Below are 26,668 nucleotides of genomic sequence, written 5' to 3' on the forward strand. Positions count from 1 at the left end.
GATACCTTTATGATGCTTGTTGTTGACTCTCTGACTCTCTGTGCTCCTAGTGATACCCTCTGAATGACACCCTGAGAGGATTAATATAGTTCCAATACGGTTTTATTGTTGTAATACACTCCCCTCACTCCCCTTCTCTCTCTCCCTCTCTCTACCCTTCTCTTTTCCCTTTCTCTCTCTTACTCTTTTCCTCCCTACTTCTGTTTCCAGGGCTAGGGTTCAGTATTGCGGGGGGAGTATGGAACCAGCACATCACAGGCGACAACAGCATCTATGTCACCAAGATCATTGAGGGAGGGGCTGCACACAAAGACGGGAGGTTGCAAATAGGAGACAAACTATTGGCTGTAAGGCCCTGTAACTTCATCTTCTCCTTACTGAAAGACAGTACCCACTGGGCACAGACGTCAGTTCAATGTCTAGTTTTGATTTATATTTAATTGAGTTGTCAACTAACGTGAATTCAACATGAAATCAACAACAAAAAATGAACCATGTCATTGGATTTAGATTTAAAGTTGTGGTCCACTGTAGCTCAGTTGCAACGACAGGATAGTGGGTTTGATTCCACCAATACGTAAAACTAATACGTCAAATGCACACATGACTAAGTCGCTTTGGATAAAAGTGTCTGCTAAATGACATATGATATTATTATTTTTCATAAAGTTGAGTGAAAAACAGACATTTTCAAAATTCCTTTAGTGAACTCCTTCCAGTGAACTCACTATATGATATTCTCACGATACTTAGGTGCCGATACGATATGTATAGCGATTCTCATTATGCTATATACAGTACCAGTCAAAAGTTTGGAGACACCTACTCATTACATGGTTTTTCTTTGTTTGTACTATTTTCTACATTGTAGAATAATAGTGAAGACATCAAACTATGAAATAACACATGTGGAATCATGTAAACAAAAAAGGGTTAAACAAATCAAAATATTTTTTTATATTTGAGATTCTTCAAAGTAGCTACCCTTTGCCTTGATGACAACTTTGCACACTCTTAGCATTCTCTCAACCAGCTTCATGAGGAATGCTTTTCTAACAGTCTTGAAGGAGTTCCCACATATGCTGAGAACTTGTTGGCTGCTTTTCCTTCACTGTGGTTTCATCTGTGGATTATCGATTCGATAACCCGTCCTGGCTAGAACCACAGTTTAAACCACAGTTTAATTGTTCTCTGTATTTTCCTAGGCACACACATATACACACATTTATCTCCCTCCCAGTCCAACCTAGTTGGAGTTATGTTTAATACTTTAATTATCCCTTATACATGCTACATAAACTATAATCCCTAATGGTTAAGTTTCAGGGTAGAATTATTTAATCATTATCTTTAAACATATAGATTATTTTATCAATCCACCCTTAATGACTAAATAATACACACTGATATATCAAACACTATATGTCATAAACCAAACCAATACCTGTATTTACGTTCAATACTCATCAATGACTGTTCTATATCCAATTATAACTCTTCCTGTTAGGATTTTCATCATAATCTTCATGAAAAGAACAGTTTGATCTAAATATTGAAGATAGTCTCATCTAACATTGGCTCCTCGTGGTTAAAAGAAACGGAGCCATCTCCTAGGCCTGGAGATCTGTATTCGTCCTCCCACTAGTCGGAGCTCGGAATCGGTCCGTATCTCACCATCTGTTGCGTCATTGACTTCCCCAAAACCAACATACCATAACCCAAGATCCTCTTTCTTTACATTTTTAATGGTATTTTGTACCTTTATGGAAGACAGCCCTTGCTCCGGATTACAGTCAAAAACCCTCACCTTTACTATACTCCATCTGTTTCCATATTGGGTGTGTGGATTTACATAGCCTTCTCTCTCTGTGTGAGCTATGACCTGATTCCATGAATTACACGGGTACCTGCACAGATTTCTTCCATAAAGGCCCATAGTTCTAGACTGCCAAGGGGTCAGAGACCCCATTTGGTCTACATAGAACTCAACTGAGACATCCTTCCCTAGCTCTACTCTCACTTCCTTTCTACCCAGATTAAGTGACCTTTTGTACTTTGGTAATACAAAATCCTCATCTTCTACACTATAGGTCAAGTTACCACCTTCTGCCTTCTCAGGTGGGTCATGGTGTATTAGGAATATGGCTCCCACAATCAGACATTTCAGACCGACCAGCACTCCTGTAAAGCCCCACCCCTTTCCGGAGAACATATCACTGGCTAGAGGCCAACCCATACTTTCACTTCTATTGAACGCACACAGTGAGGATCGGGCGGGTTAGGGAATCTTCGTTAGAGAGGTGACCTCCGAACCCTATTGGTATTCGGTTCTTCTCCTAACTCTGTGTTTGTTCGACAGTGTCAGTGTGTCTTACCCTCCCGCAGTGTGTAATATGGACACAGGTGTCTCTTTCCGCTATTTGTACTGCACCAGTAGCTGTCACCAGTAGCACCTGGTATGGTCCTTTCCACCGTGGCTGTTTCCAGTCTTTTTTCTTGAGGGATTGGACCCAGACCCAGTCTCCTGGTTGGATTGAGTGAATCACCTTCTCCTGTAATTTACATGTTGGACACAAAATTTTGGACATACGGGTTTGGTTAACAAACAGTCTTCTCATGTGTTCTGATAGTATATCTTAAACTTCTATGTCTACCTGTTCTGGTCTCTCTAACTCTGGCATTTCTTTATGGTCTACCTTATTAGCTGAAATGTAATCCATTGTTTAAAGAAATAGATCCTAGTAAACCAACTCTAGGGATAATATCTTGACCTAATTTGTTAGCTACCATAATTGTGTCCGCCAAGGAAGTTGGGAACGCTTCTACCCATTTACTATATTTATCTATTACAAAAAAAAAATGTTTTAAGTAGTTCGTTATCTCATAGGCCACAACGTCTTTCCTAACCTGCAGTGTTTCCTAACCTGCTCTAGCATCCTTGCTCCCTGTTGACACTTGGCTCCGCCCATTTGTCAATATTGCCGCATATCTAAACAGTGACTTAGGTAGGCTGATACTGATCAATAGTAGCCAATTTGAAGTGCATATCTCTTCACCTCTCCTAGCTCTGCTAGCCCCCACCCTACCAGGTTCCGTTTGATGGTACGGCTTATCCTGGGATGCAACACAGGGGCCCCTCAGGTGTGTGTGTTTAGACCCTTCCTGTACTTCCTGTTCACCCACGACTGCATGGCCATGCACAACTCCAACACAGTGGCGGTAGGCTTGATCACCAATGGCGATGAGACAGCATAAAGGGAGGAGGTCAGATGTCAGTAAGACCAAGGGCTGTAGTGGAGCGGGTCAATAGCTTCAAGTTCCTTGGGGTCCACATCACTAAGGACTTACTTAATATGGTCCACACACAACTGCACAGTTGTGAAGAGGTCACAATAGGTCCTCTTCCACCCCAGGAGGCTGAAGAGACTTGGCATGGGCCCTCGGATCCACAAAAAGTTCTACAACTGCACCATCGAGAACATGTTGACCTTCTGCACCACCGCTTGATATGGCAAATGCACTGCCCTCGATCGAAAACCGCTACAGAGGGTAGTCTGGACAGCCCAGTACATCACCTCTATATCAGCAGAAAGGCCCAAATAAGTCACCCTTCTGCTACCGTCCGGCAAACGGTATCGGAGCATCGGCTACCCCCAAGCCATAAGACTGATAAATAGTTAATTAAATGGTTACACAGACTATCTGCATTGACCCTATCTCAAATCAAATCAAATTTTATTTGTCACATACAGATGGTTAGCAGATGTTAATGTGAGTGTAGCGAAATGCTTGTGCTTCTAGTTCCGACAATGCAGTAATAACCAACGAGTAATCTAACCTAACAATTTCACAACAGCTACCTTACACACACAAGTGTAAAGGGATGAAGAATATGTACATAAAATATATGAATTAGTGATGGTACAGAACGGCATAGGCAAGATGCAGTAGGTGGTATAGAGTACAGTATATACATATGACGTGAGTAATGTAGGGTATGTGAAACATTATATTAAGTGGCATTGTTTAAAGTGGCTAGTGATAATTTTTTTACATGTATGGCAGCAGCCACTCAGTGTTAGTGGTGGCTGTTTAACAGTCTGATGGCCTTGAGGTAGAAGCTGTTTTTCAGTCTCTCGGTCCCTGCTTTGAAACACCTGTACTGACCTCACCTTCTGGATGATAGCGGGGTGAACAGGCAATGGTTGTTGTCCTTGATGATCTTTATGACCTTCCTGTGACATCGGGTGGTGTAGGTGTCCTGTGTGTGTGTGCCATTCAAAGGGTGAATAGGCAAGACAAGAGATTTAAGTGCCTTTGAAATGGATATGTTTCAGGTGCACCAGTTTGAGTCTGTGAAGCACTGCAACACTGCTTGGTTTTTCATGTTCAACAGTTTACTGTGTATGAAGAATGGTCCACCACCCAACGGACATCCATCCAACTTGACAGAACTATGAGTAGCTTTGGAGTCAACATGGGCCAGCATCCCTGTGGAACGATTTTGACATCTTAGAGTCCATGGCCCAATGAATTGAGGCTGATCTGAGGGGAAAAAAGGGATGCAACTCAATATTTGAAGGTGTTCCTAATGTTTTCTACACTCAGTGTATATACAGTTGCACATTTTTGAAAATGAAATACAGAAATATCTAATGTATCACACCCCTGAGTAAATACAGTTGAAGTCAGAAGTTTACATACACCTTAGCCAACTACATTTCATCTCAGTTTTTCACAATTCCTGACATTTAATCCAAGTAAAAATTCCTTGTTTTAGGTCAGTTAGGATCACTACTTTATTTTAAGAATGTGAAATGTCAGAATAATAGTAGAGAGAATGATTTATTTCAGTTTTTATTTATTTCATCACATTCCCAGTGGGTCAGAAGTTTACATACACTCAATTAGTATTTGGTAGCATTGCCATTAAATTGTTTAACTTGTGTCAAACGTTTCGGGTAGCCTCCCACAAGCTTCTCACAATTGAGTGAATTTGAGTGAATTTGAGTGAATTTTGTCCCATTCTTCCTGACAGAGCTGGTCAGGTTTGTAGGCCTCCTTGCTTGCACACACTTTTTCAGTTCTGCACACACATTTTCTATAGGATTGAGGTCAGGGCTTTGTGATGGCCACTCCAACACCTTGACTTTGTTGTCCTTAAGCCATTTTGACACAACTTTGGAAGTATGCTTGGGGTGTCCATTTGGAAGACCCATTTGTGACCAAGCTTTAACTGATGTCTTGAGATGTTGCTTCAATATTTCCACATACTTTTCCTTCCTCATGACGCTGTCTATTTTGTGTAGTGCACCAGTCCCTCCTGCAGCAAAGCACCCCCACAACATGATGCTACCACCCCCGTGCTTCTCGGTTGGGATGGTGTTCTTTGACTTGCAAGCCTCCCCCTTTTTCCTCCAAATATAACGATGGTCATTATGACCAAACAGTTATATTTTTGTTTCCGCAGACCAGAGAACATTTCTCCAAAAAGTATGATCTTTGTCCCCATGTGCAGTTGCAAACCGTAGTCTGGCTCTCTTATGGCTGAGCTGAGCTGCCTTTCAGGTTATGTCGATATAGGACTCGTTTTACTGTGGATAAAGATACTTTTGTACCGGTTTCCTACAGCTTCTTCACAAGGTCCTTTGCTGTTTTTTCTGGGATTGATTTGCACTTTTCACACCAAAGTACGTTCATCTCCAGGAGACAGAACGTGTCTCCTTCCTGAGCGGTATGATGGCTGCATGGTCCCATGGTATTTATACTTGCGTACTATTGTTTGTACAGATGAACGTGGTACCTTCAAGCATTTTAAAATTGCTCCCAAGGATGAGCCAGACTTGTGGAGGTCTACCATTTTCTTGGTTGATTTCTTTTGATTTTCCCATGATGTCAAGAAGTTAGGCACTTAGTTTGAAGGTAGGCCTTGAAATACATCCACAGGTACACCTCCAATTGACTCAAATGATGTCAATTAGCCCATCAGAAGCTTCTAAAGCCATGACATCATTTTTTGGAATTTTCCAAGCTGTTTAAAGGCACAGTCAACTTAGTGTATGTACACTTCTGAATTGTGATAAAGTGAATTAAAAGTGAAATAGTCTGTATGTTAACAATTGTTGGAAAAATTACTTGTGTCATGCACAAGGTAGATGTCCTAACCGACTTGCCAAAACTATAGTTTGTTAACAAGACATTTGTGGAGTGGAAAAACGAGTTTTAATGACTCCAACCTAAGTGTATCTAAACTTCCGACTTCAACTGTATAAACTACATACACACTACACACACTAAACTGACACTCACACAAAACCCACACACATTCACGTACACTACATACGCACACACATAACAGACACGCATACCTACACAACACATCCGCATGCACACACACACACTTTAACACTCATCATATGCTGCTGCTACTCTGTTCTTTACTCTTATTACCTATTTTGATGCCTAGTCACTTTACCCTGGCTTTATGTACATGTCTGTCTCATACCTCGTACCCCTGCACATTTATCTGGTACTCCCTGTATATAGTTTCATTCTTTGTTATTTTTTAGCTCTTGTGTTACAATTGTTTTTTTTTGGGGGGGGGGGGGGGCTCATAAGCAAATCAAATGTATTTATATAGCCCTTCTTACATCAGCTGATATCTCAAAGTGCTGTACAGAAACCCAGCCTAAAACCCCAAACAGCAAGCAATGCAGGTGTAGAAGCACGGTGGCTAGTAAAAACTCCCTAGAAAGGCCAAAACCTAGGAAGAAACCTAGAGAGGAACCAGGCTATGAGGGGTGGTCAGTCCTCTTCTGGCTGTGCCGGGTGGAGATTATAACAGAACATGGCCAAGATGTTCAAATGTTCATAAATTACCAGCATGGTCAAATAATAATAATCACAGTAGTTGTCGAGGGTGCAGCAAGTCAGCACCTCAGGAGTAAATGTCAGTTGGCTTTTCATAGCCGATCATTAAGAGTATCTCAACCGCTCCTGCTGTCTCTAGAGAGTTGAAAACAGCAGGTCTGGGACAGGTAGCACGTCCGGTGAACAGGTCAGGGTTCCATAGCCGCAGGCAGAACAGTTGAAACTGGAGCAGCAGCACGGCCAGGTGGACTGGGGACAGTAAGGAGTCATCATGCCAGGTAGTCTTGAGGCATGGTCCTAGGGCTTAGGTCCTCCGAGAGAAAGAAAGAGAGAATTAGAGAGAGCATACTTAAATTCACACAGGACACCGGATAAGACAGGAGAAGTACTCCAGATATAACAAACTGACCCTTGCCCCCTGACACAAACTACTGCAGCATAAATACTGGAGGCTGAGACAGGAGGGATCAGGAGACACTGTGGCCCCTTCCGATGATACCCCACGGACAGGGCCAAACAGGAAGGATATAAGCAAGCAGTTCACTGTGAAGTCGATACCTGTTGTATTCGGTGCATGTGACAAATACAACTTGATTTGATTCTTTAAGGGACTTAGATTAAGTTTTGTTGTGGCTTGTTAAAAATGCCAGCCTGTTTGCCTGCTATGTCAGCTACTGTATGAAACTACCTGCTAAATCAACTGAAAAGCCAAATGACCACCTCTCTCTCCTTCCAGGTAAACAGCGCTTGTCTTGAGGAGGTGAGTCACGAGGATGCCGTGGAGGCCTTGAAAAACACCCCCGATGTGGTTTACTTGAAAGTGGCGAAACCCACCAGTGTCTTCATGAACGACAGCTTCACTCCGCCCGACATCACCAACTGTGAGTGCACACACATACATATATGCATACACACACACACGCACACATGGTGATCACAATCTTTCCACTCATCCCAGGGCAGCTGTGACAGACAGCAGGTTATTTGAAAGGAGCCATGTGGTGTGGACCAAACCACATGGATGGCTGCTGTTGCTGGCTGCTGTCCCCCATAGCTACAGTAGTAATCCAGTAGTCACAGTGAGGGAGTAGGCCTATATCTTGACCAATTACTGATCATCAGAATTGGGCTTACAGTATAATGTGAGCCAATTTAATTATCGCTGAATATACTCCCATGGATGTCCCCCGGTCTGCACTGCACACTAAGAACTGAAATCAATCAATGACCAGTTGTGGTTTGATAGTAGCCTACATAGCAATATCAACCAACAAGGATGGCAGAGCAGAGCGTTGGTATTATTCACTTAAAACAATGCCTCCTGTCTCACAGTACTGGACTGATGAGGTTGTAGTTTGACTTTGACCAAACATAATGGGAAATATGACATTGGTGGAAAACAATGGTTTAATCACTGTTCAGGTCACATTCAAATAGGCTCTTTAAAACCTGTCACCTATAAACACCTTTATCATAGATATTGGTCACTTTTCTCACTTCAAGAAACTACAAGCATTGCTTTTAGTTAATATACCTATGATTATATTATAAGATCCTTTATTTTTTAGTAGCTCATTTCAGTTTTGCACTGTTGCCTAAGGCAACTCCCATATTGTAACTCCCATATTTTACCTAGACAACATTATTGAGAGTTCTGTTCTGGTGCTTATGCCATTATTGAAGATTGTGTTCATTTAAGGAGATTACCTACCCCTGCCAGCCATGTGTTTTATAGTTTCCTGATCTACCTCTCTGTCTACACCAGGGAAGGCTCAAGTAGAGAGTGAGTTATTAGCCTAGTGTAGCCTAGCTCCCCCCTCACTAAGCAGCATTTTATTACAGTTTATCAAAGCATTAGCCGTTAATGCTAACTTGCTATCTACACACTGAGGCCTGTTGTGTGTGTATTTTTTCTTTAGCATATTCCCCTCACAAGGACAACCATATCAGCCCGTCCAACTACCATAGCCAGCCCCATACCCCCGACACACCCGGACGCTACTCACCCATCCCCAAGAGCATATTGGGAGACGACGAGATCACAAGGTAAGCTGTGTGATAATGAACACACGCCATTTGACCACTTTTACAAAGGGTTTCAAATCAAATGTTTTTTATAACATGTGCCGAATATAACAGGTGTAGGTAGACCTTACAGTGAGATGTTTACTTACGAGCCCCTAACCAACAATGCATGGACTATACATGGGGGTTTTGGTACAGAGTCAATGTGTGGGGGCACAGGTTAGTTGAGATAATACAGAATGTACATGAAGGTAGAGTTATTAAAGTGACTATGGATAGATGATAACAACAGAGAGTAGCAGCGGTGTAAAAGGGGGGTGGCAATAACCTTTTGATTAGGTGTTCAGGAGTCTTATGGCTTGGGGGGGTAGAAGCTGTTTAGAAGCCTCTTGCACCTAGACTTGGTGCTCCGGTACGAACAGTCTATGACTAGGGTGGCTGGAGTCTGACAATTTTAAGGGCCTTCCTCTGACACCGCTTGGTATACAGGTCCTGGATGGCAGAAAGCTTGGCCCCAGTGATGTACTGGGCCGTTCGCACTACCCTCTGTAGTGCCTGGCGGTTGGAGACCGAGCAGTTGCCATACCAGGCGGTGATGCAACCAGGTGCTCTTGATGGTGCAGCTGTAGAACCTTTTGAGGATCTGAGGACCCATGCCAAATCTTTTCAGTCTCACGGCTTAGTTTTTGCTCTGCAATGCACTGTCAACTGTGGGACCTTACATAGACAGGCGTGTGCCTTTCCAAATCATGTCCAATCAATTGAATTTACCACAGGTGGACTCCAAATAAGTTGTAAAAACATCTCAAGGATGATCATTGGAAACAAGATGCACCTGAGCTCAATTTCGAGTCTCATAGCAAAGGGTCTGAATACTTATGTAAATAAGGTACCTGTTTTTTATATTTAATACATTTGCAAAAATTTGCAAACATGTCGCTTTGATTATGGGGTATTGTGTGTAGAGTGATGAGGCGAAACAAATAATTTAACATTTTAGAAAAAGGGTGTAACATAACAAAATGGGGGAAAAGGAAGGGGTCTGAATACTTTCCAGATGCACTGTACATAGGGCAGCAGCCTCTAAGGTGCTGGGTTGAGTAACCGGGTGGTAGCCAGCTAATGACAGTGACTAAGTTCAGGTCAGGGTACTGGGTAGAGGCCGGCTAGTGATGGCTATTTAACAGTCTGATGGCCTTGAGATAGAAGTTGTTTTTCAGTCTTACGGTCCCAGCTTTGATGCAGCTGTACTGACCTCGCCTTCTGGATGATAGCGGGGTGAGCAGGCCGTGGCTCAGGTGGTTGATTAGTTTTTTGACCATTCTGTGACATTGGGTACTGTAGATGTCCTTGAGTGCAGTCAGGGTACCCTCTCGAGAGCTGTGTGGTTGCGGGCAGTGCAATGCCATACCAGGCGTTGATACAGCCCAACAGGATGCTCTCAATTTTGCATTTGTAAAAGTTTGAGGGTCTTAGGAGCCAAGCCAAATTTCTTCATCCCTCTGAGGTTGAGGAGGCGCTGTTGCGCCTTCTTCACCACACTGTCTGTGTGGAGTGGACCATTTCAGATTGTCAGTGATGTGAATGCGCTCTGGAATATTGTCGGGCCTCGCAGCCCGCAGGGTGTTGACCTGATTAAAGACCTTTTTCATGTCGGCCTCGGAGAGCAAGATCACCCAATCCTCTGGGTCGGTAACCGCCCTCTCAACCCGCACGATGTTGTTTAAGCTTGCATAAAATGAATTGAGTTCATCTGGTAGAGAGGCATTGTTGGGCAGATCACGGTTGGGTATGCTTGCTTGTGGGTAGAATAACAGTGGTCTAAGACTTTATCGCCCCTGGACTGGTGCACTTCACAAAGTAGATGGCATCATGAGGAACGCAAATTATGTGGATATATTGAAGCAACATCTCAAGACGTTAAAGCTTGGTTGCAAATGGGTCTTCCAAATGGACAATGACCTCAAGCATACTTCCAAAGTTGTGGCAAAATGGCTTAAGGACAACAAAGTCAAGGTATCGGAGTGGCCATCACAAAGCCCTGACCTCAATCCTATAGAACATTTGTGGGCTGAACTGAAAAAGCGTGTGCGAGCATGGAGGCCTACAAACCTGACTCAGTTACAACAGCTCTGTGAGGGGGGATGGCCCAACATTCACCCAACTTATTGTGGGGAGCTTGTGGAAGGCTACTCGAAACGTTTGACCCAAGTTAAACAATGCTACCAAATACTAATTGAGTGTATGTAAACGTCTGACCCACTGGGAATGTGATGAAAGAAATGAAAGCTGAAATAAATCATTCTCTCTACTATTATTCTGACATTTCACATTCTTAAAATAAAGTGGTGATCCTAACTGACCTAAGACAGGGATTTTTTACTAGGATTAAATGCCAGGAATTGTGAAAAACTCAGTAAATGTATTTGGCTAAGGTGTGTGTAAACTTCTGACTTCAACTGTATTTACTCAGGGGTGTGATAAATTAGATATTTCTGTATTTAATTTTCAGTAAATTAGCAAAAATGTTTCAAAACATGTTTCACATTGTCGCTATGGGGTTGTGTGTGTAGATGGGTGAAAAAAAAATATTTCATCCATTTTGAATTTGGGCTGTAACAACAAAATGTAACATCAATCAAGGGGTATGAATACTTTCTGAAGGCACTGTATCTCCTCCTCATCTTTCGACTACTCCTCCTACAGCCATCCCTTTCTCTGTCAGTCTCCAGCTATCTACCCCTTCTTTCCCTCACTCTCCCACTCTTGTTCTCTCTCTGTCTTTGCTAACTCTCTCCCTCTCTATGCCCCATCTCTCCCTGTCTCCATCTCTGCCCTCTCCCCCCTATCTCTCTTTATCTCTCTGTATCTCTCTGCCCTCTCTCTCTTGCTCTGTCTGCTGCTGGAATTGGCAGATACAGTTATGAAAGATGAATGGTGTTGAAGCTAGTGGGAGGCCAGCTGTGTAACTCCCAGGGAGATACGTCTGGGGGGCAGGGAGGTGAGCCAGACAAGCTCTGGTCACCTTGGGCGGCTTTCTCCTGCCACAGCAGATAGAGCAAGAGAGAGAGACATACAGTGCTGTCATAAGTAGGAACAGATTGCCAGGTCACAGCAGGGACCACAGCAGTTCATTTCTCAGTCTCTCAGCCTCAAACACACCCACTGGACCTTACAGACAGAGGCAGACACTAAATATGATTTATATGTAGTCTACACACACACACACACACACAGGATAGACACATACACAAACAGGCAGACAAACACACACACACTGAAGTGTGCTGCCAATTGTCTTGTCACTCTGCTTAGCTCCCTCTCCATGCTCGCTGTTGCCGTGAGCAATGAAATGAGAAAGAAAACAGAAAGACTGAGAGTGAGAGAGGCAGAATGTTTGCCCAAGTGAGAAAGAAAACAGAGAAAGAGTGGCAGAGAGAGAGGGAGAGAGAGCGTTAAGATCATAATGGTAGAGGTCAGGTAAAAAACCTTGTTCAGTAAAATTGTACAAATTTCTCCTTGTGATAATGCCTGGTTTTGCCCTATGAGTCCTAACATCTCTAATACAAACAATAGGCCAGTGATCACTAATATCCAGGGAGAAAACACCACTAGCCACACATTTCTCTGGAGTATTTGTATAGTAATCAACTGAGTGAGGTTTAGGTTATTACAAAAAGCCTTTAAACAGTCTGTCTTGGGTTCCCCAGGACAGGTTAAAGTCACCTACGACCACCTCCCACCTATCCTAACCCATCTCAGAAGTAGAAAAGGAAGCTATTAAATCAGTTAACAAACATTTCTTAGTGGAGGAATGGCAGTAGACTTCCAGAACAGTTACTTTAGAATTATAACCTAGTTGAAGACTTAAAGCTATAAATTCAAATCGTTTAGGACTGGACAAAGCCTTTAAAAGAGACACAGAAAGGTTACTTTTTGTATAGATAGAATAGTGTGTTGTTGAAATCAGCCCTGAAAACTTTAAAACCACCAATAGTAAACTCAGAATCCACAATTTTCTAAGATAACCATGTTTCTGATCAAAATTAAAATATCTGGATCTGCCTGAGAAGCCCAGATCTTGGGTGAATTCCATCATCCCTGAAAAGTGTTTTCTGTTTCCAAATGGTATCAAAATTGTCGATAAAAGTAATGCCTGCAGATCGACAGACTTTCAGCCAGTCATGGAGCGCTAGCGGTCTACTGAATAAGCCACTTCTATGACCCAGTGGAAGAAGAAGGCCAGAGGTGAACGGACACTTCTTTAAGTCTTTCATCTTGTGAATAAGGTCTATCAAATATTTTTAAGCTGCTCCGATCTGGCCAACTTAATGTCATCCAACCCCACATTAACTATGACGCACAGTTTCGTGAAGCAACCTGGTGATATCCTGATCTTTGCCCCAGGTACAGTCTTTGCCCCAGGTACAGATGTGTGCCTCACCATCGAACTCAACACAATCGCCGGAATGATCCGGCCTCTGTCGTGGCTCCAATCAGATTGCTAGGCCAGAGCCACAGATCTCACCTGAGAAGAGGGCTGAGACACAGCCTGCATGCATGCCGCAACAGCCAACAGCTCTGATCCAGAGAGCACGGCCTAGGGGAGGGGAGGGGGGCTGCGGTGGTCCAGGCCTTGCCCAGGCAGTTGCTTGACTAGGACAGGGAGAGGTAGCTGGATGGGTATCCACAGCCATGGAGGGAACATCTAAGTCCCCGGCTGAAGAAAGCGAGGACGGGCTCAAAGAGATTTGAGAGTCTTAAATCCGGACACGGGGGAAGAAGGCAGGCACGCCTCGAACGATTCTTCTCCTTCTTTCTGGTTCCAATACGCATCCATTCACTCTCACCTGGAGTCGAACAATACGCAGCCATTTTCTGGTTCAAGCTAGTATAGGGGTGCAATGGTGGAAATGTATGATAGTCGAGGAAGGTCCCATTATGATTCTCTTGGTGGTTTTGATAGGAAGCATTTCAAGATGGCAATAGTCTCCAAGAATCTTTATTCCATTCAAGGTGCTCGGTCAAATGTTTTACTTCTTCATGAAGATTAATAATCCTTTCTTGAGCTGCATCAAGTTCAATACATTTATCACAAATCAAAAGTATCATTCAGTCCTTTCCCCGCGACATCTACGAGCATGTCGCAGATTAAATTTGTTTTCACTGCTGAATGCCGACAGTCCAAGGAAACAAACATGTCCTGTTTCCGCCATCGTGAATCAATGAATGGGATGACGCTATAGCACAAAATCATTTTGTTGAAATATGTGACTTCTATCTCATTACTTCAGTGATGTGAGAAACGTTGTTGTTTGACGAGCAGGTGTCCACATACAAAGGTATGCTTGTCAGCAAGGGAGTTTAAAAAAAAAATCAAATTTAACTGAATAGGCACAGGCAAAATCCTAGAGGAAATCCTGGTTCAGTCTGCTTTCCAATAGACACCGGGAGACAAATTCACCCTTCAGCAGGACAATAGCCTAAAACACAAGGCCAAATATACACTGGAGTTGCTTACCAAGACGACATTGAACGTTCGTAATGTAAAATGGACTCGGGATAGTGAAGTAATGATGGTGAATATAAAGACGCAGCATAGCAGGGTCCTCTGCTGTCTATGTCTATGCTGCCTTTCTGAGGAAATAATGGACCAGAGGTACTCATTTGAGAAGGTCCAGTCATACAACTTTCCTAGGTGGCAATGGACCGGATGTATATTGTCATGTATCGGTGTTGTTAGAAAATCCCCACCTCGCAACCCATGTGACCCCAGACTGTTGAAATTGTTCACACACCTCTTGTTGGTAGTTGTAAAGATAATTTCCTGCAATTGTACACATTATGCCATGGAACAAAAGGAACATTTTGCCAGTTTTAAAACTAATTTCCAGACATTTTCCATGTCTTGTGTGTGTTCATATGATACCAGGAGTCGAATGCCGACCGAGTTCCCCCCCAAAAAGTGCGACCCGTAGTCCGTATTGACCACGTTCTGGGTCCGGATATTGGTCCGCCTTTTGAGAATGGCTGTAACAGACCAGACAGACGTGTAATGTTCGTAATCACCACTAGAGGGAATGCTACATCCAAAAATAGGACTGGAGTAACTAAACTTCACCTTTTGGGTCTGGGCTTCGACTTTGTGTGTGTATCAGTTTGTACCATATGTGTGTACCACATGTAACATAGGTGTACCATATGTAACATAGGTGTGTGTGTTCTGATTTAATGGGTTGTACTTGTACTTCACTGTGGCTGTATAGTACCAACCTCTAACAATGTGTGTGTAATGCTATGTATACGGCAGGTAGCCTAGTGGTTAGAGCTTTGGGCCAGTAACTGAAAGGTTGCTTGATTAAATCCAAGAGCTGACAATGTAAAAATCTGTAATTCTGCCCCTGAGCAAGGCAGTTAACCCACTGTTCCCCGGGCGCCGTGGATGTTTATTATGGCAGCCCCCTGTGACCCTCTCTGCTTCAGAGGGGTTGGGTAAATGCAGAAGAAAAATTTCAGTTGAAGGCATTCAGTTGTACAACTGACTAGGTATCCCCCTTTCCCTTATATTTGTGTGTGTGTTTCAGGGAGCGCAGGAAGGTGGTGTTACACCGTGGCTCTACAGGCCTGGGTTTTAACATAGTAGGAGGAGAGGATGGAGAGGGAATCTTTATTTCCTTTATCCTGGCTGGTGGACCTGCTGACCTCTGTGGAGAGCTCCGGAAAGGAGACCGCATCATCTCAGTAAGAACACACACACACACGCGGAAATGGGATAGTCTCTTATTGATTTCTTGTGATTTATGAGTATTATTGACACGGTTAAATTGACTGTAGATCTCCATTGACATGCCTTGTTCATTTGCTGTTCATTGATCAAACTGTGTGTGTGCAGGTAAATGGGGTTGAGCTCCACAGTGCAACCCATGAGCAGGCAGCTGCTGCTCTGAAGAACGCTGGACAGACGGTCAACATCGTAGCCCAGTTCAGGCCAGAGGGTGAGAAATACTAATACTCCTACAGCACATGTTTTGCCTGAGATCAAACAAAGACAGAAATTGACCAGAGGAGATATTTGCAGACTGATTAAGAGAGAGATCGAATGACAAAATAGAAGCGAAAGAGTGAGAGCCCACTCATGGAGCCTGATGTGAGTGTGATCTGTGATGTGCGTTTGCTGTCCCCCGTGGTAACTACAGAGTAAAAAAGGTCACAGCTCTGGTAAACAGGTTACACACACTGATTGGGTTATCTACTCTGATGTCATGGCAACAGGACCCTCATGGCAACAGGACCCTGTTGGGGAAAGAGGTGAGAGTTGGCCTCCCTGGCAGGAGTGGAAGCCATAACACACACACTCACCTCACTCAGTGTCATGAGGGTGTGTAATTCCAGGGTTTTTCTTTATTTTTACTATTTTCTACATTGTAGAATAATAGTGAAGAAGTCAAAACTATGAAATAACACATGGAATCATGTAGTAGCTAAAATAGTATTAACTATTTAAAATATATTTTATATTTGAGATTGTTTAAAGGAGCCACCCTTTGCCTTAATGACAGCTTTGCACACTCTTGGCATTCTCTCAACCAGATTCATGGGGTAGTCACCTGGAATGCATTTAAATTAACCATGAATTCCAAGGCGTTAAAAGTTCATTTGTGGAATTTCTTTCCTTCTTAATGAGTTTGAGCAAATCAGTTGTGTTGTGACAAGGTAGGGGAGGTATACAGAAGATTGCCTTATTTGGTAAAAGACAAAGTCCAAGAACAGCTCAAATAAGCAAAGAGAAATGACAGTCCATCATTACTTTAAGACATGAAGATCAGTCAATATGGAAAATGTCAAGAATTTTGAACATTTCTTCAAGTGCAGTCGCAAAAAACATCAAGTGCTATAATGAAACTGGCTCTCATGAAGACCGCAACGAGAAAGGAAGACCCAGAGTTACCTCTGCTGCAGAGGATAAGTTTATTAGAGTTAATTAGATTCTCAGAAATTGCAGCCCATATAAATGCTTCAGAGTTCACGTAACAGACACATCTCAACATCAATTGTTCAGAGGAGACTGCGTGAATCAGACATTCATGGTCAAATTGCTGCAAAGAAACCATTACTAAAGGACACCAATAAGAAGAGACTTGCTTGGGCCAAGAAACACGAGCAATGGACATTAGTCCAAATGTGAGATTTTTGGTTCCAACCTCCATGTCTTTGTGACATGAAGAGTAGGTGAACGGATGATCTCTGTGTAGTTCCCTACGTGAAGAATGGAGGAGGGGGTGTGGGGGTGCTTTGCTGATGACACTGTATGATTTATTTAGAATTCAAGGCACACTTAACCAGCATAGCTACCACAGCATTCTGCAGCAATACGACATCCCATCTGGTTTGCGCTTAGTGGGACTACCATTTGTTTTTCAACAGGACAATGATCCAACACACCTCCAGGCTGTGTAAGGGCTATTTGACCAAGAAGGAGAGTGATGGAGTGCTGCATCAGATGACCTGGCCTCAATCCTATTGAGCTGGTTTGGGATGAGTAGGACCACAGAGTGAAGGGAATTTTTTTTTTAAAAATCAGCCAACAAGTGCTTAGCATCTGTTGGAAAAACATTCCAGGTGAAGCTGCTTGATATTTTCTTTTTTTAAACTAGGCAAGTCAGTTAAGAACACATTATTTACAATGATAGCCTAGGAACAGTGGGTTAACTTCCTTGTTCAGGGGCAGAATGACAGATTTGTCAGCTCGGGGATTCGATCTAGCAACCTTCCAGTTGCTAGCCCAATGCTCCAACCACTAGGCTACCTGCCACCCCATTGATACAATGCCAAGAGTGTGCTAAGGGTTGCTAATTTGTTTAAGACTTTTTGTTGCTACATGATTTCATGTGTGTTTTTTAAGTAGTTTTTTTTCTCCAAAAAAACCCTTGAATGAGTAGGTGTCTTCAAACTTTTGACTGATACTGTACCTGAAAGTAAAGGCGTTCATCTCAGTCCAACTACAGGACTATCACATTTCAGGAGAAGACCCAGATGCAGATGGTGTCGAAGTAACAAAACAAAACGGCAGGCCGTCTCGGGGTCAGGGCAGGCAGAGATCAATAATCCAGAGTGGTGTGACAAGGTACAGAACGGCTGGCCGTCTCGGGGTCAGGGCAGGCAGAGATCAATAACCCAGAGTGGTGTGACAAGGTACAGAACGGCAGGCCGTCTCGGGGTCAGGGCAGGCAGAGATCAATAACCCAGAGTGGTGTGACAAGGTACAGAACGGCAGGCCGTCTCGGGGTCAGGGCAGGCAGAGATCAATAATCCAGAGTGGTGTGACAAGGTACAGAACGGCAGGTAGGCTCAGGGCCGGCAGAATGGTCAAAACCAGGAAAACAGAAACTAGAAAGCGACAGGCGCAAAGGGAAAATCCACAGGTAGGCTTTACAAACAAAACAAACTGGCAACAGACAAACAGAGAACACAGGTATAAATACACTGGGGAAGATGGGCGACACCTGGAGGGGGGTGGAGACGAGCACAAAGACAGGTGAAACAGATCAGTGTGCGACAAGGACAACACTCCCCCTAACAAGGGCTTCTGTGCTACCTGCCACTGACATGAAAGTTCTTTCTCACTTCACTACGATTGGGTTTCAGATTGGACACTGCAAGGCATGCTGATATTCCACTTGTCTACGGTACCTCAGCTCAGGTCATGTCTCTCACCTCTGTGGGTGTTCTGTTTGCTCTACATATCATTACCCTTTACTGTTTTTGGTCTGTCCACACTTGTTTCGGGCCCTTCAAAGGTAGAGGGGTTTTAAAGGGGTTCAGTGATTGTCAGATCTGGCCCTGACCAGAGGTTCAACCTTGACCAGGCCTCATTAAATCAGTATTACCCTATATATTTCTCTCTCTCTCTCCCTCTCTCTCTCTCTCTCTCTCTCTCTCTCTCTCTCTCTCTCTCTCTCTCTCTCTTCCTTATCCTCATCGTGCACTGAGGGGCTGTAGAGTATCCTGCTGGCCGTGTGGCTGGCTGTAGCCCCCCTTGCTGTAGGTTAAGGGTACTGAGGTGTAGTTAGTTAGTTATTTGCACATAGAGGAGTTAGTAAGTAGATAAGAGGCTTTCAACTAAATACTTCAAACAGTAAAGAGTGGAGGGAGCTTGGCACCATAATGTGTCAAAGGATTCTGGGACTGAATGGGGAGTTGTAAGTACAGCTTGATCCCGATCCCGTCTCAGTTTCTAACGCCCATTTCTCGGCAGCTGAAAACCACAAAGGCAGAAAAGCCACACGGTGAGTGAGAAAACCAACCAGACAACAGAGCAGACAGGGAGTGTGTTAGCAGTGATGTGATCTATGATGAATGGTGGAGATTGTTTGTTTGATCATGGCAAACGAGACATAAATGTATGCATTTTGTGCATGGTGAGCTGCCATTTTGGAACTACACAGGAGTGAGGAGTTGGGGGATTGTGTGTGTGTGTGTGTGTGTGTGTGTGTGTGTGTGTGTGTGTGTGTGTGTGTGTGTGAGAGAGACTAGGGTAAGAGATTGAGATCAGTAGAGCTCAGTATTTTCCAAGTAATATTGATACGTGAATCAGTGAAGTTAGATCAGGCACTTAAGTAAAAAATACATTAAAGTACTACTACTTAAATAGTTTTTGGGGGTATCTACTTTACATTACTATTTATATTTTTGACAACTTTTACTTTTACTTCCCTACATTCTTAACAAAAATATTGTACTTTTACTGCCTCTGGCCTGGTGGACTCACTAAACACAAATGCATCTTATGTAAATAATGAGTGTGGGAGTGTGCCCCTGGCTGTTCATACATTTAAAAAAATAAGAACATGGTACTGTCTGCTTTGCTTAATATAAGGAATGTTCAATTACATTTACTTTTGATACTTAAGTATATTTAATACCAAATACTGTACTTTTAGACTTTTATTCAAGTAGTATTTTACTGGCTTACTTTCAGTAACTTTCTATTAAGTATGACTTTTGGGTACTTTTTCCACATCTGAGATCAGGACACGTGTGGGTTTATTTATGTTATATATTGTTTTATTTGGACCTCCAATAGATTTAGCAGAAGCAGCAGCTACTCTTCATGGGTCCACAAAAAAACACAAAACATGACAATGAATTAAACATTGATACACTGATAGACAAGGACAGTCTAAAAAAAAAAAATCTCATAAAAACTAGAAGGGAAGCAGTTGATCTCTCATCAACCCTCAACCAGGAAAGACCGGCTTGCTTGTTAGTTCTGTATGTGCAAAGGGCAAGGCGTGCTGCTCTTTTGTAAGGCATCTGCAGCTTTACTAGGTTTTTCATTAATGCACTTGAACATATTACCCAAGATGGGACAAGACCAGAGCCTGAACAACTAGTACAGTTGATTTCTGTATCAAAAACAAAGAACATATTTTTTATAACAGATGCAACATCTTCACAACAACTTTGTCAATATGACTTACCCATGAAAGTTTACCATCCAATATTATACCTGGGAGTTTAGCTTCCTGAACTTGCTCAATGGTCACACCCTTTATGCACAACTCCAGTTGAGGTTTAGGTCTTGAAGAATATTTTGAACCAAATACAATGCTTTTAGTTTTAGATGTATTTAAGACCCGTTTGTTATTAATCACCCATTCTGATTCTGATTGTAACTCCTTATTCAGAATTTCAGTGAGCTCACCGCACTGTACATATCTGATGTTAGAGAAGAAGCTTTCATTGAAAACACTCTCTTGGTTCCATGTGATGGCAGGTGATGTAAAGCCATAGCAAGTGAGTTATTTCAATAACAATTTATGATCAATAGCCAGGGTTGGGTAGGTTACTTTCTAAATGTAATCCGTTACAGTTACCAAAATTGTAATCAGTAACATAACTTTTGGATTACCCAAAACTCGGTAAAGTAATCTGATTACAAATGTATGTTACCAACTGAATTACATATATTGCAGGATAAATCAATGTTAAAGTTTACACAGCTGGCCATATATGGATGTTAAATTGTACTTTATGAGTTGGTTATGTAGACTTCTTCTAACCCATCGCTTTCTACTAAATATAATAATATGATTAAATTGTATATTTACCTTGAAAACCAAAGTCTAGCAGAATTCCAGTCATTCCAATAAATGTTACACCCCTTGATCATCAAGAATAGGACTTGGAAATATGAAAGTATTGTTTTACCTGAGCATGACCAAATTGTTTTACCTGAGCATGACCCCAAAACTAAGGACTTATTAGCCAGCCCTACTCTGTTGTTTATGGTTTTGTTGTCATGGAGGACTGATAACGCTCATTGGTTCGTGTTGAAAAATAAATGCCGCCCTCATGGAATGGCATGCTTTGCCAAGAGTTTGCAGAGCTTTCATCAAGGCAAAGGGTGGCTACTTTGAAGGATCTAAAATATGTTTTGATTTGTTTAAACTTTTTTGTTACTCCATGATTCCTTATGTGTTATTTAATAGTTTTAATGTCTTCACTAGTATTCTACAATGTGGAAAATAGTACACATAAAGTAGGTGTGTCCAAACTTTTCACTGGCACTGTATATATCATTTATAAATCCAAAAATAGATGTAGCAACTACAGATTACCCCTTTAAGTCTATCAAAAGTGTGCGAGTTTGAGCATGTGTCCATTAGGCCTATGGATTTATTTATTTGATCAGAATGAATTAGATTGAGCAATGAAAGCCCCACTTTTATTCCATAGGCTTGGATCCATTTGTAGCTGTTACAAGAGTGCATTTTTCACTGGCTGTCCACTGGTTTCAAAAACAATGATTGATAGGAAACTTAAAAAACTTATTGAATTCAACCATTATTGGGTTCAAATACACATTTAAATTTGTGAACAGCCATCCACAACAACCAAAATCCGTAAGGTACAAACAACTAAATGAGAGAGCAGCAGTGTGATTCACATCAATGTAGATGTCAATAATAAGTTATATCCGTAGTATTGCCGTAGACTACACCACTACTGTCATCCTTTCCTCCAAGCGTTTATTCAAGTTGGATAATCTTTGGATGCCGACAACAGTCACACCATTAGAAGACGTAGCTTGAACTGTAGTCTACAAAAGCCTATTCCTGCTCTTTTCCCGCGATCCGTCAAACACATTTGGTGTGTCATCATAGTGGTCTCTGACTTGTGGTCAGACTCGCTCAGGTGGAACAAACTTAAACTTGCGCCTTTTCCAATGCTGATTTGAATGTCATTGAGAAAACCGAGAAGTGTCAAAGATTTAAAGTGATCCTGGAAGTAATCATCTAGTTTTTCAAAAGTACCGGTAATGTCACGCCCTGGTCAAAGTATTTTGTGTTTATCTTCATGTATTGGGTCAGGCCAGGGTGTGGCATGGGGTTTTTGAATTGTGGTGTGTTTTGTCTTGGGGTTTTGGTGTGTATGTATTGGGATTGTAGCTAGTGGGGTGATCTAGCAAAGTCTATGGCTGTCTGGAGTGGTTCTCAATCAGAGGCAGGTGTTTATCGTTGTCTCTGATTGGGAACCATATTTAGGCAGCCATATTCTTTGAGTTTGTCGTGGGTGATTGTCCTTAGTGTCCTTATGTTCGTGTTTATGAGCGCGAGAATTAGGCTGTTTCGGTTTTCGTTCCGTTTATTGTTTTGTAGTTTTTGTATTGATTCGTGTTACGTTGTGTTATTAAACATGGATCGAAATCTACACGCTGCATTTTGGTCCGACTCTCCTTCTACCGAAGAAAGCCGTTACCGAATCACCCACCACAAAAGGACCAAGCAGCGTGTCAACAGGCAGGAGCAGCCCAAAGAGGAGATGCGCAATAAGGATTTCTGGACATGGGAGGAAATCCTTGACGGGAGAGGACCCTGGGCTAAACCAGGGGAGTGTAGCCGCCCAAAGGTGCAGCAGGAGAAGAGGCAACAGGAGCAGCCCAAAGAGGAGTACAGTATGGACTATACTTCTTGGGAGGAGATAGACAGGTGGGCGGTCGACCCAGGGAGAGTGCCGGAGCCCGCCTGGGATTCGATGGAGCAGTGCGCGGAAGGATATAGGAGAATGGAGTTTGCGAAGCAAGCAAGGCGGTGCGGACGGAGGCCCGAGAGTCAGACCCAAAAATGTCTTGGGAGGGGGGGCTCAGGGAGAGTGTGGCAGAGTCAGGGTTCCGACCTGAGCCAACTCCCCCTGTTTATCGTGAGGAGCCAAGGAGACCAGAACCAGAGCCGGTGTTGGAGGTGAGCGAAGCAGAGACTGTGAAGGAGTTAATGGGGAAATTGGAGGAGAGAGAAATGAGGGAGTTGCTGTGTTGGTGCTTTTTGCATGGAATTCGCCCGACGGAACGTGTCGGATTTGATGGCACCTGGGTTAGCGCTCCATACTCGTCCTGAGGTGCGTGTTAGTCGGCTGGTGAAGTTGGTTCCAGCCTCACGCACCAGGCCTCCTGTGCACATCCCTAGCCTTGCACGTCCTGTGCCAGCACTGCTCTCAAGATCTCCAGTACGCCTTCACGGTCTAGCCCATCCTGTGCCACCTCCGCTCCCCGCACCAGGCTTCCTGTGTGTGTCCTCGGTTCAGTACCACCAGTACCAGCACCACGCATCAGGCCTACAGTGCGCCTCGCCTCTCCAGCGCTGCCGGAGCCTCCCGCTTGTTCAGCGCAGCCAGAGCTGTCAGTCTGCATGGAGCAGCCAGAGCTGTCAGTCTGCATGGAGCAGCCAGAGCTGTCAGTCTGCATGGAGCAGCCAGAGCTGTCAGTCTGCAAGGAGCTGCCAGTCTGCAAGGAGCTGCCAGTCTGCAAGGAGCTGCCAGTCTGCACGGAGCTGCCAGTCTGTAAGAAGCCGCCAGAGCTGTCAGCCTACATGGAGCAGCCAGAGCTGTCAGCCTACATGGAGCAGCCAGAGCTGTCAGCCTACATGGAGCAGCCAGAGCCGCCAGTCAGCGTGGAGCAGCCAGAGCCCCCAGTCAGCATGGAGCAGCCAGATCTTTCAGTCTGCCAGGATCCGCCAGTCAGCCAGACTCTTCCAGATCCGCCAGTCAGCCAGACTCTTCCAGATCCGCCAGTCAGCCAGACTCTTCCAGATCCGCCAGTCAGCCAGACTCTTCCAGATCCGCCAGTCAGCCAGACTCTTCCAGATCCGCCAGTCAGCCAGACTCTTCCAGATCCGCCAGTCACTCAGACTCTTCCAGATCCGCCAGTCACTCAGACTCTTCCAGATCCGCCAGTCAGCCAGACTCTTCCAGATCCGCCAGTCAGCCAGACTCTTCCAGATCCGCCAGTCAGCCAGACTCTTCCAGATCCGCCAGTCAGCCAGACTCTTCCAGATCCGCCAGTCAGCCAGACTCTTCCAGATCCGCCAGTCAGCCAGACTCTTCCAGATCCGCCAGTCAGCCAGACTCTTCCAGATCCGCCAGTCAACCAGACTCTTCCAGATCCGCCAGTCAACCGGGATCTGCCAGTCAGCCAGTCAACCGGGATCTGCCAGTCAGCCAGGATCTGCTGAAACCACCAGCCAGCCAGGATCTGGTAGATCTATCTACCTGCCTGAGCTTCCTCTCACTCCTGAGCTTCCTCTCACTCCTGAGCTTCCTCTCACTCCTGAGCTTCCTCTCACTCCTGAGCTTCCTCTCACTCCTGAGCTTCCTCTCACTCCTGAGCTTCCTCTCACTCCTGAGCTTCCTCTCACTCTCGAGCTTCCTCTCACTCTCGAGCTTCCTCTCACTCCCGAGCTTCCTCTCACTCCCGAGCTTCCTCTCACTCCCGAGCTTCCTCTCACTCCCGAGCTTCCTCTCACTCCCGAGCTTCCTCTCACTCTCGAGCTTCCTCTCACTCTCGAGCTTCCTCTCACTCTCGAGCTTCCTCTCACTCTCGAGCTTCCTCTCACTCCCGAGCTTTCTCTCACTCCCGAGCTTTCTCTCACTCCCGAGCTTTCTCTCACTCCCGAGCTGTCCTTCAGTCCCGATCTGCTCCTCAGTCCAGTGGGGTTCTGGGTGAGGACTACTAGGCCATAGTCTGCGGCGAGGGTGGACTATCCAGGGACGCGAGGAGAGGGACCTAAGACATTGACTTTTGTATTGATTCGTGTTACGTTGTGTTATTAAACATGGATCGAAATCTACACGCTGCATTTTGGTCCGACTCTCCTTCTACCGAAGAAAGCCGTTACTGGTAATCTGATTACAATATTTTTGCTGGTAGCGTAACCAATTACAGTTACCGTTTTTAAAAAAATAATCCCTTACATGTAACGGATTACATGTAATCAATTTGTTACTCCCCAACTCTGTCAATAACATCAAAGGCTGCACTGAAATCTAACAATACAGCTCCAGCTATCATCTTATTATCCATTTATTTTAACCAATCGTCAGTCACCTGAGTCAGTGCAGTACAAGATGAGTAAACATCAATCGATCATGTAATTTCAGATATGTGAGTTTAGCCCATCCATTTGGCATATAGTTAGATAGCTAGCTTGCTTCATCAGGGATTAGGCTTTTGGAAAGAGCTTAACATCACGTTTCAAGGTAAGACCCAGATGCAGACAACGTCAAAATAACAACAGTTTATTAATCCAACAGGCGCAGGCAAAGACAGATCAAGGGCAGGCAGGGGTCAATAATCCAGATAGGTGGGGCAAAGGTACAGGACGACAGGCAGGGTCAGGGTAGGCAGAGGTCAGTACCAGATAGGTGGGGCAAAGGTACAGGACGACAGGCAGGCTCAGGGTCTGGGTAGGCAGAGGTCAGTAATCCAGATAGGTGGGGCAAAGGTACAGGACGACAGGCAGGATCAGGGTAGGTAGAGGTCAGTATTCCAGATAGGTGGGGCAAAGGTACAGGATGACAGGCAGGCTCAGGGTCAGGGCAGGCAGAAAAGGTCAAAACCAGGAAACCTAGAAACCAGGAACAATCGAGAGACAGGAACAGAGGGAAAAACACTGGTAGGCTTAACCAAACAAAACAAACTGGAAACAGGAGATAAAGGACTGTGAGACATGGGTTTAACTCTGGACACATGAAAGGTGGGGTGTATACGAAGGGTACGGGGCAACAGAAGACGAACAGCAGAGGCCCATTTTAGAAATGGGCCGATAAACCTGGGGGGGAGTTTGCGAGATTCCACCCGGAGGGGCAGATCCTGGGTGGATAGCCATACCTTCTGCCCGAGACGATACCGGGGAGCCGGGGTCCGATGGCGATCCGCTTGTCCAGAGCATTCAGGACCTCAGACTGGGGTGAAGGTTCACCTTCCAACAGGAAAGCAACCCTAAGCACACTCCAAGAAGACTAGATGCTGTAATCACTGCCTAAGGTGCTTTAACAAAGTACTGAATAAAGGGTCTGAATACTTATGTAAATGTGATATTTCCGTTTTTTTATACATTTTGCAAAAATGTTTGTTTTGCTTTGTTATTATGGGGTATTATGTGTAGATTGAGATAATTTAAAAAATATATGTATTTTAGAATAAGGCTGTAATATATAGGTTATTCTTAACATTTTCCTTGGTAGTTTATAAGAAATATAATATGGAATATGATGCTTTAATTATACAACCACTTTCCTCACTTTCTCAGTCTACTTCTAGCATGTTTTCATCTGTCTGTTTTTCATCTTGCACTCCTCTTTTCGTTTATTCTGCATGCACAAGCAGGCCCACGTCATGTGGGACTGGAGATGCATCCCCAAGGCCTCATTTGGTTCAATTTTCACTCTGACACAAAATGTCACAGACACAAACCGTAGCTGGTAGTACAGATCTCCC

The 26,668-nt window shown here is 43.9% G+C and overlaps 1 pseudogene; it reads left to right on the top strand.

The window, feature by feature from the left end:
* The window catches only part of LOC139407510 (discs large homolog 1-like protein), a 185,104-nt pseudogene that overhangs the window by 96,063 nt on the left and 62,373 nt on the right, over window positions 1-26,668 (top strand).

Source organism: Oncorhynchus clarkii, chromosome 4 (assembly GCF_045791955.1).
Source record: "Oncorhynchus clarkii lewisi isolate Uvic-CL-2024 chromosome 4, UVic_Ocla_1.0, whole genome shotgun sequence".
Classification (NCBI taxonomy): domain Eukaryota; kingdom Metazoa; phylum Chordata; class Actinopteri; order Salmoniformes; family Salmonidae; genus Oncorhynchus; species Oncorhynchus clarkii.